General features: G+C 51.3%; 1 non-coding gene across 1 annotated transcript; it reads left to right on the top strand.

Annotated features, from left to right (window-relative positions):
- Nucleotides 1–14,143: 14,143 nt before the first annotated feature.
- On the top strand, nucleotides 14,144–14,225 carry TRNAS-CGA (transfer RNA serine (anticodon CGA)). The gene has a single exon. It is a non-coding gene; the product is annotated as a tRNA-Ser (tRNA).
- Nucleotides 14,226–15,463: the final 1,238 nt, after the last annotated feature.

Genomic DNA, 15,463 nt, shown 5'->3' with positions numbered 1-15,463 from the left:
TTGAGGCTGGCTGTGCTTAGAATACTGCTGTAGGATTGTGGAGTAGACAGCTGCTACAGTGAGGAGAGGGGTTTTCCATCCCTGTAATAGCTGCATTGGCAAAACAATCTTTCCTTTCATTTAGCACTATCTAACCATGGCTTAGGTCACTTAATTATACTGGTTCTGGGGGGTTTCACACCCTGAAAGACGTACTTGTTACAGGGTTTGTCCCATCACCCTCCCATTCCCTGGTCCTTCTCACGTGACCAGAGAGCAGCAATGCATGAAGCTCAAAGATGCAAACAATTCAATGTTTATTGGGGTAAACTTCCAGCAAGCAATGATTCCAATTTCCTTCCTCAGCATCCCCCTTCCCAGCTCTGACACCACAGAGGCTTGCCTGTGTCCCTGTTCCCCTTCCCTGTTCCTATTCCCCCCCTTAGCAAAACATAATTCCAATTCCCCTACCCCAATTCCCATTCGCATTCCCCCCTTACCTCCTGATTGACTGCAGACTATATAGTAAAACTTGAGTTCTGCTTAGCTCTATCTTAACCAATCATTTTACTGACCAATCCTAACATATTGTAACATGATTATCTAACCAATTATACCCCACCACCTTAATTGGTTTACGCAAAACAAATTAATTATACAGCAGACAGAAACGGTTACAGAACCAGACAGAGATTATACAGACACGTAATAGGAAAGTGGGGACTACCGTGACAGAACAACAAAGAAATGAGGATTTCACACCCCAGCTGTTGGTAAGTGAGTTGTTCCCAGACAGGATGCTATCATAGTAGAGGTTGTGGGTGCTGGTTGCTTGACTGTCTGGCGCACAGGGCAGGATTTTGAGGTTCATCATTACTGTCTCAGAATGCCAGCACCCATCTTTTGTTCACTTAAAAAGCGAACAGGGAGATTCCAACACTGCAGAACTCATGGAGCTCCAGGAAACATGTAACTTTAGGTCCGGGTCAGTGTATCTAAAAATCAGCTGTGCTGTAGAAGGTCTCTAGGAGTTGAAAGAGATGTGCCATCTTGACCTCCCTAAAGAGTTCATCAACTATTAATGAAAACTAGGGTTGATAAGTCACCTTCTTTGTAGTATCAGGATGGTGGACTGGTCTAAAGTGCTAGCTATAAGTTTCTTTTTTTTTCCAATCCATTGGGTGTTCTGGTCTCTGCATGGAGACGTGATTTCAAATCCCACTCCTGACATGACCATTTAATTCTATCTGCAGAAAATGGCCTCACTTTAATCTCCTTTGCAACAGTAGAACACCATTTGCTTAGCTTTTCTCTTCCAGTAGTTGTGAGAGAAGTTCCAAACTAGGGGGAAACAGGGCCTGTTCTCTCGACCCATCAGTTTTTGTCTTCCTTCATTCCAAGCCATTTCCTCAGATACATCCATATTTCCCACACTTTTATGAAACTGTAGAGTCATCATTTAATTGCCACACAACTGTACTTATGAAGTAAAGTGAAACACAATATTTTTTGGATATTCTTGCAGAAGAGTTTTGTTTTCTGACCTGGAATTGAACAGGGGCTACCCGAGGGGGACAATGCTACTCCCTTTTCTTTGCTCATCCAAAAAACATAAGTTTGTGGTGCCCTTTGTTTCCTTGTTCTTCAAACACCTGTCGGGGTGGCCTAGGGAGACTTGGTCCTGACTCTCAGGGTCCCTCCCTGCCCTACCTTGCTATGTGATTCTGTTGTGTGGGTTTGCGCTATGTCATTGTTCCACGCTGAGCTGTTTTGCACAGTGAACCTTTGCACTCTGATGCATTTTTTCGTGTTGTATGGTTTTTGCACTGGCTTGTGTTGCACTGGTTTGAGCTGAGCTCTTTTGCAGTGCGTCATTTTGCCCCATGGGGCGTTCATTTGCATGGTGCTGAATTGTCAGGCTTTGCACTCCTACATGTTGTCACTTTGTGCTGTGGAATGTCAGTTCACGCTGAAATATTAGATGTTAGATTGGGGGGTTTCCACTTTTGTTGTTCTTTGTATTGTATTGCGATGGCATCGACTTATAGAGCTGTACGGTTGCAAGGGCCCTGGAGGGGTCATGAAATCCAGCCCCCTCTGCTGAAACAGAGCCAAGCAGAGACGATGCATTGGGGGCATGTGGGACGAAGTGCCCAGAGCAGCCGGCCCAGGCAGGGAGCAGAAGGAGGGAACCAGAGCCAGAGCAGGTTGTCTATGGGACCAAGTATATGCAGAGTATCCTTGACAGAGGTTTGTTCAACCTGTTCTTAAAAGCCTCCTAGGACAGAGACTCCACAGACACCCTTGGGAGCCTATTCCAGAGCTTAACTACCCTCAGAGTTAGAAAGCTGTTCCCAATATCTAACGTGCATCTCCCTGGCTGCAGATTAAGTCCACTACTTCTTGTCCTACCATCAGTGGACATGGAGACCAAATGATAATTGTCCTATTTATAAAGACCAAACTTTTCCTTCTGCAATCATCCGTTAACTGGTTATTATCCCCTCTTCTTGCCTGGGGTAAAATGGAAGAGGAGAAAATACTCTCTTAACATAGGATGCAAATGTCAGTTTGTTCTCTCTTCATGTTTTAGTGAAGCTCAGAGACAAAAAGAAACATGACCTGCCAAAGAGCACAGAGAGTTTGTTTCCTTTTGATCTGTGACTATTAGCAGAAGAGTGACACCTAAGGGCTGTCACTATCACCCACCATGGGGCTTGAATTTATGATGGTGGGATTAAGAGCATCATGCTCTACCAACAGAGCTAGCTAGATTTAAAGTCAGTCAACTGCCCAGTCGCCGTGTAGAAGGTGCCCTATAAGAACGTAAGAACGGCCATACCGGGTAAGACCAAAGGTCCATCTAGCCCAGTATCTGTTTACCAACAGTGGTCAATGCCGGGTGCCCCAGAGGGAGTGAAGCTAATAGGCAGTGATCAAGTGATCTCTCTCCTGCCATCCATCTCCATCCTCTGATGAACAGAAGCTAGGAACACCATTTTTTACCCTTCCTGGCTAATAGCCATTTATGGACCTAGCTACCATGAATTTATCCAGTTCCCTTTTAAACATTGTTATAGTCCCAGCCTTCACAACCTCCTCAGGTAAGGAGTTCCACAAGTTGATTGTGCGCTGTGTGAAGAAGAACTTCATTTTATTTGTTTTAAACCTGCTACCTATTAATTTCATTTGGTGGACCCTAGGTCTTATATTATGGGATCAAGTAAATAACTTTTCCTTATTCACTTTCTCCACACCACTCATGATTTTATATACTTCTATCATATCCCCTCTTAGTCTTCTCTTTTCCAAGCTGAAAATTTCTAGTCTCTTTAATCTCTCCTCATATGGGACCCATTCCAAACCCGTAATCATTTTAGTTGCCCTTCTCTGAACCTTTTCTAATGCCAGTATATCTTTTTTGAAAAGAGGAGACCACATCTGTACACAGTATTCAAGATGTGGGTGTACCATGGATTTATATAAAGGCAGTAAGATATTCTCTATCTTATTCTCCTTTTTTTAATGATTCCTAACAGCCTGTTTGCTCTTTTGACTGCTGCTGCACTCTGCATGGTAGTCTTCAGAGAACTATCCATGATGACTCCAAGATCTCTTTCCTGATTATTTATAGCTAAATTAGCCTCCATCATATTGTATGTATAGTTGAGGGTATTTTTTCCAGTGTGCATTACTTGACATTTATCCACATTAAATTTCATTTGCCATTTTATTGCCCAATCACAGTTTTGTGATACGTCTCTGAAGTTCTTCACTGTCTGCTTTGGTCTTAACTATCTTGAGCAGATTAGTATCATCTGCAAACTTTGCCACCTCCGTTTACCTCTTTCTCCAGATCATTTATGAATAAATTGAATAAGAGTGGTCCTAGGACTGACCATTGGGGAACACCACTAGTTACCCCTCTCCATTCTGAACACACCGATGGGCGAACCTGGAGAGAGAAGTGGCAGCCCTTCGATAGGTCAGCTGGTAGAGCAAATGACTAGAGCCGGCACTCAGGAAGTCATCCTGACGTCGCCCTTCTGACTCCAGCTTGAAGGAGAGCTTCTTTTTCTTCCCCTTGCTGACAAAGAGCAAGAGAAGAAAGAAAGGTCAGGTGCTTCCAATATTGGGCTCTGGGCCCCCTCAAAGCTGCAAGGGAGTTTAGCAAGCAAAAAAGGTAAAACCGCAATGAAGTATTACCCCGGACTCAATGGCATTTCTCCATTGGTCTGTCTGCTTTGGGGCAGGGACAATAACACGTCCTGCTGCATTCGTTATTTCAAAGGGAGGTTTAGGATTTTCATTCTCATACACTGTGCACAAAGCAGGACTTAACACTCAGTGTAACCTAAATGAGCAGCCCACAGATTCTGGCAGCCACAAAGAGCATTTGGTGTGAGAGCCCAGACCTGCCCCTGCCCCTGCCCCAGGGGGTCATGCACAACCTACCAGCTGCTAACTCCTAAACTTTCAGTAACTCTATTATCAGTGCCTGGAGTGTAATTTAAACCATAAGAAAAACCACACTGGGCTAGACCAAAGGACCATCTAGCTCTGAATCTTGTCTTCTGACAGGAGCCAAGAGCAGGTGCCCCAAAAGCCACTCAACAAGGCACCACTGAGAGTTATTATCCCTGCCCCAAAAGCAGAAAGACCAATGGAGAACTGACATGACTCAAGGGTAATACTTCCCTGCGGTTTTACCATTTCCACTTGCTAAACTCCCTCCCAACCTTCTGGGCTCCTAGAGCAGGGTACTGAGCCTGAGCTGTGACACGTACACTGCAACTTTACAGAAGAAGCCACATTACCCTGATAACTCCAACACAGGCCTGCCCTGGATGTTTCATTGCACTGGAGACGTACCCTAACATTATGTCTACACTGCCGTTAACACACCCAGAGCAGCTGTCTCAAAGCCCGGGTCAGCTGACTCAGGCTTATGGGGCTGGGACTGCAAGACTATAAAATGACAGTGCAGACATATGGACTTCAGCCCAACCTCTGAGACCCCACGAGGGGCGATGGTTTCTGAACTCAGGTTTCAGTGTGAACAAAAATATCTGCACCACAGTTTTTAGCCTCTCAGCCTTAGCATAATGAGCCCAAGTCAGATGACCCAGGCCAGTCATCCTGCCATCTTTATCCCGGGAGAGATAGACTCTAAGGGCAAGTTCCCATTGCAATGTAAGCCCAGGGGTGGCAAGCTGTGCTCAAAGCAGCACCCAGCAAGCCCCATATTCACCACTCTCATATAGTGATGATACGTTTTGAACAAAGTCTGCCTGGTGAGGGATCATTTCAAAAATCTTGAACTGTTCATCTGTTGAACATTAATGTCTTCTTGCATTCTATGTGTTCACATTGGTTTGGGAAGTTATGAAGTTTGCTCACGGCTGTGACTAGAACCCTTCCCAAACCAGATACACATCTCACCGACAGGGACGGTTACTCTTGTCCCAGTTGGGGAGCTCTTGCCTGGCATCAACAGGATTCACGCTGTCACTGCTCTTGATCACTTTCCATCTCACCTCAGGGCTGGACTCCGTCCCCATGACTTCTTTTCCCTTGGTATGAAACACAACACAAGAGGAAAAGAAAAAGAAATGGTGGTGAGGTTCCTCTTCTCGGTACTCCCGCACCCCAGGGCTTCGGCTTCAACCCTCCTCCCATTCTGCCATCACAGCTACAATTAGAAATCTGAGCCCAGGGCTCACACCTGGTTGTCTCCCCAATCCTAGGCCCTGTCCAGCATGTCTCCCTCCACAGAAGTTACCTGGTCTCATCTTAGACTCCATCGTCATATTGCTCTTCTCCTTCCCAGAGCTCCTGCTCTGCTCCTCAGACCTGTCTGTCCTCAGCTCTGCAGGCAGAGGGGAAGGGGCATGATGGGAACACACACGCCCCATTCCAGACACCACACAGCATCCACAGGGCCACCGAAACACCTCATCTTCGGCCAAAACCACACCTCACCCTGAGGGAGCAAAAAGCCTTTGTGAGCACAGCACACACAAGACAGGAAAAGATTAACACCCACACCCAGCCCAGCCAAAGTGGGAGCTTCCTCACCTTCCTGGCCACAGGTCCATGGGGCTCATGGATGGAGAAGTTTGCTGGGCTGTGGGGGCGTCTGAAGAACTAGCTCAGCATGTGAATTACTGGGATGTATGTGGGGGCCTGACTGTGGGTTGCGGTGTCCAGGAGGACCTAAGGGAAGGGAATAGGGGGATTAGGGATAGAAGAGGGAGGGGTTACCAAGGTGCATTGTGGGAATGTGGGATTTAGAGAGCCCAGAGTGGATGGGTGTCGGCAAGTTGGACAACCCCACAGTGGTTGAAAAGGGGAACCTGGCAGGTTTGGGTGTAGCAGAGATTGAAGATGAGGAACCTCACATCCTGGGGATGGACTGGGGGAGTGGGAGGATGGGAAAGAGACAGCTCAGCCCCCCCCACCTGTTGCCCCCCAAGGCCCAGCTGTGGGGGGTGAAGCCCTTTCACTCGCGCTGCCTCTGCCCTGTGCCCCCCCCGCCCGGCTCCCACGGGCCAGGGCTGCTCCCGGGGCAGGGGCTGGGCCTGGCGCCTGGAACTGGGTGTCTGAGCCCCCGGCCCCCCCGTGCGGAGCCGCCTCTCCCCGTCCCGCCTCAGCGCCCCTCGGCCCGGCCCCGCCCGCCGGCTGCCCCCGAGCCCGCGTCCCCCCCGCAGCGCCGGGGCGGGTCCCACTGGTGCCCCCCCCCGGCTCCCCGTGGGGAGGGGGCGGGGGCAGCGAAGCCTCGGGGCGAGGGAACCAGGCCCCCCCCACGCGCCGAGTCTCTGTCCCGCGCTCTCTCCGCCAATCAGGGAGCGGGGAGGGGCGCGGCGATCTGACGAGTTACGGCCCCTCCTCCAATAGAGGCCGCGTGTGAGAGGGAGAACTACGCTTCCCAGTGTGCACCGGGAGGAGGCGCGTTGCCTGAGCAACCGTTCGTCACTTCTGCTCTGAGACGAGCCAGGAACTACAACTCCCAGCCTGCCCCGGGGCGTTTCCGTCCTCTCGAGCCCAGGTGAGGGCGGGTCCCTGGGTCAATCGGACACCTCCCGCCCCGCCCCCCAGAGAGCCCCGGCCCCGCCCTCCCCAAGCTCCGGCTCCTGACGCGAACTCTCGTGTCGCGGGGTCTCGGCCTGGCCCCGCCCCCCGCAGCGCGGCGCCCCCCAGTGCGGTGGGGGCTGCCGGGCGCCTGCTTCTCCCCTGGGCTCGTCTGTGCCGCCCCGATGTGCCCCGCGGGGCTGCCCCACTCGGGGGGGGCGTTGGGTGGAGCCCTATGGAAACACGGGGGTGGGCAGGGCTGGGAGCCAGGACTCCTGGGTTCTCCCCCAGCTCGGGGAAGGGGGGCTAGGGGTTAGAGTGGGGGAGGGGCAGGGATGGGAGCCAGGACTCCTGGGTTCTCCCCCAGCTAGGGGAAGGGGGGTTAGGGGTTAGAGTGGGGGAGGGGCAGGGATGGGAGCCAGGACTCCTGGGTTCTCCCCCCAGCTCGGGGAGGGGAGTGGAGATTAGGGGGTAGAGTGGGGGAGGGGCTGGGGGGAGGTCTCCTGCCCAAGAGGCAAGTCCAGGAGCTGGTGTCAGGCAGCAGGTCACTTGTGGGCCCCGAGTGTCCGATCTGGAAACAGCTGCCTGTCCCCACACCCGGGGACTGCGCGTGGCTGGCAACCATCTCCTTGTACCTGACAATTATCCATACACCCCAGGGGTGTGAGCCCTGTGCTCCCCTGTCAGTGCCTGGGGCACAGAGCCATGTGTACGAGTCACTCTCTGTGCGGGGATGTCAGTTCGTACAGACTTTGCTGGTGCTTTTTCTGTAGCCTGTGGTAAAATGAGGCAATTAACTAGATGCGTTGATGGAAGTTCTCTGCGTACCCTCGGGGTACACGTACCCCTGGTTGAGAACCACTGATGTAGGGAAACCCAGGCCCACCCCCCATACTGACTTCCAACCCCGTACCCTGGGCAGCTGGTTCTGCTTTGCTTATCTTGCATCAGCCTCAAGTCAGCTTCACTGGGTCACCAGTTCCACCATGGCCAGGCGTCAGAGAGAGGAAGTTTCCTCTCAGCTGTAAAAGCAGCAAGGGCTCCATGAGGGGTCGGTGCTGCTGGAGAAATTATTCACACTTTCTCTAGTCTCCTTTTCAGATTTTGCCCCATTTTCTCTTTAATTCTCCAATATTAATTTAACAATCTCAGATTTGGGATATTTTCACACCTGTTTGACCTGCAGCAAATTTTCTTCCTTTCTTTGGGAAATTGTCCTGAATCATTCCCCAAAGAAGAAGGGGCTTAATGGGTGCAGTTTGCAGAGCCCTGAGACACAGCTGCCTCTGGGGTGGGCTGGGATGGCCATTCTCTGCTGGCGAGGAAGGGGACAGGAGGAAAAAGCGCAGTGGAGACTGTCCAGCACAAGGTTACGCAGTCCTGGCTACTGCTACCCCCAACTGCCAGTCACCTGCCTGCCCCTGCTTCTGCCTACTTCCCACTGCCAGGAAGTTTTCCTGCTCCACACTCCCCTCACATACCCTCTTAAAGCACCTCCTCAAAGGGCTCCCTGCTGCCATGTGAATGGTGTGGGTGTGGGTGTGTGTGGGGGAATTATTGCTGTCTCTTAATTGAACTTCCACTGTCCAATTACTCTCACTTAATATAAAATATCTTCATATTCGGGTGGTTTTCTCTCATTAGCAAATGTTTCTTTTTAGACCCATTTCTTCCCCAGTTCTCATAGATAGATATAAAATATCCTGTGTGCAGCGCTGCAGTAGGCAGGGTGGTCCCAGTGTATTGGAGGCTTCCCCCTTGGTTTGTATACAAATGTTCGGTGTTATTCTCCAGCCCATTCCTTATGAATACTAACTTGATGTTAACTTTTTTGCTGGCAGCTGTGAACTGAAGGGAGCTTTTCACTGATCTGTCTACAGCAACATGCAGATCCCGTTCTTGGGTTGTGTAGCCGATAATCTGTTCTGCTGCCGTCGCTAGGTGTAATGCATGTTCAGTAGGGGTTTCTCCCCTCTTCCCTTTTTGTATTTCCTCTCCCTACTAGTGTTGGGGTGTCCTTCTCCTCAGGTTAGTGTATTAATGATCTCATCTTGGGGTCATATGTGTCAATTCGTTGCTGCGTCTTCAGAGAACTATCCATGATGACTCCAAGATCTCTTTCCTGATTAGTTGTAGCTAAATTAGCCCCCATCATATTGTATGTATAGTTGGGGTTATGTTTTCCCAACGTGACATTTATCCACGTTAAATTTCATTTGCCATTTTGTTGCCCAATCACTTAGTTTTGTGAGATCTTTTTGAAGTTCTTCGCAGTCTGCTTTGGTCTTAACTATCTTGAACAGTTTAGTATCGTCTGTGAACTTTGCCACCTCACTCTTTACCCCTTTCTGCAAATCATTTATGAATAAGTTGAATAGGATTGGTCCTAGGGCTGACCTAGGAAAATGACAGCAGCAAGATGGAGTCTGGAGTCACATGGGCAGGTCACATGTCCATGCATGATTCAATTTGCAGGCCTACGACATTGTTTACATGTTAGTTTGAATGTTCCCAGGAAAGCTCAGATGTGGATTGGCATTTTCCAAAGTCCATTGTCAGTGAAGCATTTCTTGATTAGGCACTTACTGAGAATAGTCCTTTCTCAAGAAGCTGACCAAATGCATCACTGAGGCTACTTGAAATCAAATACATTTGAGATACAAGTACATAGCCCATATTCATAATTTCAAATACAAAAATGGTACACACATACAGCTAGTATAATTATAACCAGCAAATCATAACCTTTTCATAGACACCTCACATTACAACTTTTGCACAATATTTGTTTCAAATATGTAATAGTGGTGGCAGCAATGATCTATATGGTCCCATTTGATATTAATAATGTCACAGCGTACAGAGAAGTGAGAGGGAGGTGTCTTCTAGCAGGCGTTTCTCCTACATTTCTCCATTGCCGCTTGGGCGGAGGCGAGAATGGAGCAAAACACGCCTGGCTCAAGGTTTTGCGTTCAACTTTGAAGATTAAGCCTGAGCCTCCGGAATGGGTGCTGGGAGATGGATTTCTGAGTTGCATCCAGCACAGTCTTCGGGCCTGAGCTGAAACCACTGAGGCCAAGAGAGACGGGTTTGAGGTGGCCTTTGAGGCTCCCAGCAGGTCTTGAGGAGCAAGGGGTTACTGCCATCCCTGGGGGAGCTCAAACCACCATCCTTTCGATTAACAGCAAAACACAAAGACCCATTGCGCCACAGAGACACATGTCTACTGTTACCAAGGCTGCTGCCTAGCAGCGTGCGCATCTGCCTGCCAGCGCTAGAGCTTGCAAGGCAAGTGTGGGTGCTGGAGGTAAAGAGCCAGTAGAGTGACACAGCAGCTCTAAAGGGGGGTGAAGGCCAGGAGTGAGGGGTTCAGGGCATGGGAAGGGGCTCTGCGCTGGGGCAGGGGGGTAAGGATGCGGGAGGGGGTGAGGGCTCTACCAGGGGATGAAGGGCAGAAATGAGGGGTTCAGGGTACAGGAAGGGGCTCCGGGCTGGGCAGGGGGTTGGGGTGCAGGAAGGGGTGAGGGCTCCGGCTGGGGATGTGTGTAACCTTCCCCTTTCCATAGCCATGTGTCTGAGCCACCAGGGGCAGCACGTACAAGGCCTCGCTGTCGAAGCGCTGACAGTGTCCAGTGACGCTACACCTGGCCCTCTACTGACAGCTCAGGGGTTTGGCCTCCTCTGGCACTGAGACGCCACAATAATTACAGGGTAATTTCTAATGGGTTAAAGCAGAACTTGTGCTGAGATTAACACGTCCCTCCTGGGTCTGGGGGTTTTACAGCATGAACTGGCTCTGCATGTGGGTACTGTGCATGTGTTTGAGTGATACTAACATGGCTGAAACACATAACTCCCCTTCCTGGGGGTTTCCATCCCCCCGATTCCTTCCACGGGGGGCGCTGACCCGGCTCCTCTACGGCCAGATGCCCTGATGGGCAGCAGTCGGGATGTTGGGAGAGGTTCTGTTTTCTGTGACTAGTGACAGCCCCAAAGTGACTCCCACCAGCCCCCATTGCCTTGCCCTGCAGCTTCCAGTCTCTGAATCCTGGCCTGGAATTCGATTGGAACAAGGCCCCTGGGAGCTGGATAGACCACGGGTCACACACTGCAACATTGTAGCCAGAACATCCATGTCTAGATTTTAAGGCCAGTCAAGACAACTAAATAATCCTGTCTAACTCCCATCACGTGACAGGCCACAAAGTCACCCCTGCACTGAGCCCAACCACCTGGATTAAACCAAAATATTCCAGCCCTTAAGAGAATATCCCGTTTTGTGCCATAGACTGAGCATAGGAGAGGCAGAGGGGTACCAATACTGCAGGACCCTGAACTGGAATGGATTTGGTGAGATGTACCCAGCTGATCTGGGCAAGTGACTTGTGCCCCATGCCACAGAGGATGACAAAAACTCCAACTTTCCTGCCAGTGTGAGCTGGGGAAAATTCCTTCCTGACCCCAGCAATGGAGATCAGGGAGACTCTGAGCATGAGAGCAAGGCCACCAGCCAAGCACCGGAGAGAAATGGTTTTCTATCTCACCCGAGAGCACTTTCTTCAGCCCCCCTGTCCCCTCTTGCCACCCCCATGTGGGGTGGAGAATCCATCATTGCCCTGGGTACTTTGTTCCAATGTTTAATCACCCGATTGCAAATGTGTCCCTTATTTCTCATTTTACTTTCTCTGCCATTAACTTCCAGCCACTGGTTCTTGTTCTGCCTTTTGCTGCTGGGTTAAAGAGCCCTTCCGTACCCAGGATTTTCTCTTTGGGAGGGGATTTACACACTGTCATCAAGTGACCTCTTGGTCTTCTCTGTGATAAACTGAGCAGACTGAGCTCTTGTCTCGCACTGGAAGGCAACTTTTCAGCACTTTTTTTTCTCTTCTCTGCCCCTCATCCAATTTTTCGTTCTTCATCTTAAAATGTGGCCAAGACAACTGTGCAAGAGTCCAGTGTTGGTCTGACCAATGTTGTACAGAGATAATACTAGTGCCCTATATCTCGTCACTGTTCTTCTGTCTGTTCATCCAAGGACGACCACAGCATCGCACGGGGATTTCATGCTGAGTTGTTTGTTCATTATGACACCTAAACCCTTCTCCGAGTCACAGCAGTCTGGCCTTGCTCGTTAGTAAAGCTCAGTGTGTTTGAATGGCCACAGCTTCCCAAGTGCTCCGTAACATGCACAAGGGAATCCCCTCCTCAGTCCCCTTCACCTGCTGCTGGTCTCTTTTCTCTTTCTTCTTCTCCAGGATCCGCATGTGTCATTGTGGGGGGAGTTCTCCTCCTCTCTTTGCCTGGGAGCCATGTGACCCCCCGGATGGACTGACCAAACCCAGGATTCCTTCAGCCTGAAAGCAGAGGGGAGCCTTCACCCGCTCCCTCTTTAAGGCTCCAGTCCCAGATCCTAAATTCCCTGCCAAAGCACAAAAATCCACACTGAGCCCAACTCCTCTCTCTGTGGTGATTTCCTTTCTCCCACAAATCTGTCTTGAGGACACAGCCCTGGGAACAGGTGAACACAACCCCGGAGATTTCCCTTCGCAGCCTGCAAGGGGCAGTTCGCCCTATTAAACAGCTTGGGAATGTCGTCTTTTTCTTTTCTCCTTTCAAAAGTAATTTCTTGTATTGCTAGTCTCTTTATAGGACCCCCCGATTTGCCGCTTCCAATTCTCTGCTGTATACGCCAGCACTGGATCGAGTGAGGTGCCTGGACCCATCCTGTACTGAGTACATGGGGGACTTGCAGGATCAGACCCTAAAATCGCTTTGGATCGAAATTCTAAGCCCACCCAACCCCGACCTGTTCCTGGGAGGTGTCGGTATTGACCCAGGCCGTCGAGCACCATGGAGTGAAGAGACCAATTTTATCAGTAAGTCAGACCCCCCGGCTGCCCACTGACTGGATCACCTCCCCCCAGGTGATGCAAGCCACCCTCCAGAGCCATTGCTGGGCCCCGGGGGGCAGGCACACAAGCCATGGGGATGGGCAGCTCCCAGGAATCTCGGCAACGAATCTCCAGGCCGGAGGGTTTCCCCTAGTGCCGGATCCACCCTCAGGGTCCAGCCAGCCAGCAGCTTCCAACCAAGGCTAGTGCGCTAACAGCAGCAGTGTGGCTGGGGGACTCGGCCGGTGACTGGGGCCAGTCGCTTGAGCATGAACCCAGCCGGCCCCAGGAGATGGACCCGGGTCACCAGCCCAACCCACCACGCGGCTGTTGCCGCTACCCCGTTAATGCGTGAGCTCCTATGGACCACGCTGGGGAGATCCCTCAGCTGCAGGGTAGATGCCCCTGAGTGCCTGGCAGGGCACAGCTCCTGGCTGACCTGCACTGCTGAGTTCTCTACTAGGCTGGGTGGATCCGGGGCCAAGGGTGCTGGGTGACAGGGGGGCATTGGCTCTGGGCTGGGACTGTCACTTCCCCCCCTGCCCATCCAATAGGATCACAGCAAACGAAACCAGCTCAGCCTGCAGGGGAAGAGTTCAGTCCAGGGCCTGGTGCATTCTGGGAGCAGGGACAGTGCAGAGAAAGGGCAGATACAGGGCACCTCTGAACACTCTGCGCAGAACTGCTTGTCCTGACCCACAGCCCCTGTTATCCCAGCCCTGGGCTCCCCTCTCACTGCTCTGCCAGTGCCCCTCACTCCCGATCCACAGACCTCCCCCGCTGTATCTGTGACTTCTGCTACTGAACCACCAATGCGCTGACTCCTCTTGTGAGACATTTCTCTGCACAATACTGCTGCTAATCCAGTTACTGACTTCAGGAAACATTTTCCTTAGCCTGGTTCCGTGCGTCACTGGTTTCTATAGCAAAGGTCAGTCCCTGGCCCTGTGGCCCAGACATCCTCATTCACATCAAGCTTCAAGTTGAGAATCATTTCCCATTCCCGCTCTGTGGGAGGGGAGACTTTTAAACGCGCTCTCTGTGCGACTGCACATGGCTAAGCAAAGAGAACAAACCCCAAATTCCCCCTGTGCTTTGGGAGCCAGGTTTGCTGTGCGAATTCTGTAGTTCAGACGACTTCATGCCTGGACATTGTGATTCTTTACCAGTTTCTCTGGCAGTGGGGTAGTTTTGTGCTCACAGCTGTGATGGCCGAGTGGTTAAGGCGTTGGAGTCGAAATCCAATAGGGTTCCCCTGCGCCGGTTCAAATCCTGCTCACAGCGAGGCCTGTGTTTTAGCCAGTCTCTAACTTGGGCAATACCTTTCCACAACCCCTGAGACACTCTCAATTCTCTCCCCACCCCAAGTAAATCCTGTTCTGCTCCTTTCATAGAGATGCCTGGGACACCACTTCTCAGCACCTGACGCCTCTGGCACTCACCTTGTGCCCCATAGATCAGCCATAGCCCTGGTTCTGCTCCTCTCTCTAGCGTGCAAAAGGAGCCAAGTCAGCGATTCCATGGGTGCTACAGGGCTGCAGAAAAAAAAAAGGTGCCCAGCAGCCACCTCTGCCCCTGCACCTCCCACCTAGCAGGCCTGGCCGACAAGCTTCTCCTTCTGCGCCTCCTGCTGGCCATTGATGGGGTGTGCTGGAGGAGTGAGGAGAGAAAGAAGTGGGGCAGGGTCGAATAGGAAGAGATTTGATGGTTTGGGGGCAGGGCCTGAGGTGGAACAGGCATTGAGCTCCGCCCGGGAACTCTCAAAGTCAGCGGCTCTGAGTGCAGAAGCTTTCCCTGAGTCTGAGCTGCCAGGATCCCTGCTGCAGAGCAGGTGCCACAAGTCTCAGCCTCTCTGTCCCACCCATGGCTCTGGGCACCACCAGGAATCAATTGGCTGCTGGCACACAAGGCAACTTAAAAGCTGAGCCCCTGGACAGCAGCTCAAACCCTGGCTCCTCCCATTAAGAGCCTGATGCTCTACTGACTGAGCTAGCCAGGCTTGCTAAGAACCTCCACCCCTCCTCTTCTTCTCCACGGCCACTGCCAATTCTTCCTCCCTCCTGCATCTGAGGATCAATACATTTCCTCACCTAGACAGCCAACCCGTCCACTGCACCCCAATCCCCCATGCCTGAGCCTCCCTGCCAAAGTCCTGCATCTGGCTCCATAGAATTAATTCTCACGTGTTGCTGGGAACTCTACTTCTTGTGCCCAGAGAGTCTCAGCCCCCCTCAGTAGAAGACCTGAGAAACACAGTGTCTGCCTTTTCTAAAGAAATGCTTGGAGGGGCTTTTCTCATGTGGCCTAATGGATAAGGCATCTGACTTCAGAGCAGGAGTTGAGAGTTCAAGTTATTTCATGGTTGTGTTGCTGCAGTTTTACTTTCGTGCTGAAATTCCTGCTCCCTTCAGGGCTGGAACCTCTTCTTGGCCGCTCAGGCCAGTGCTCTGGCTTCAGCTAGAGTCCTGGGAAGGAATTCAGGGGTGAGTGTCACAAAGACTGTGGCATGAGCCCCAGGTGCT

Source organism: Gopherus flavomarginatus, assembly GCF_025201925.1.
Source record: "Gopherus flavomarginatus isolate rGopFla2 chromosome 13 unlocalized genomic scaffold, rGopFla2.mat.asm SUPER_13_unloc_1, whole genome shotgun sequence".
NCBI classification, from domain to species: Eukaryota; Metazoa; Chordata; order Testudines; family Testudinidae; genus Gopherus; species Gopherus flavomarginatus.
This window is presented reverse-complemented; position numbering and strand designations above follow the sequence as displayed.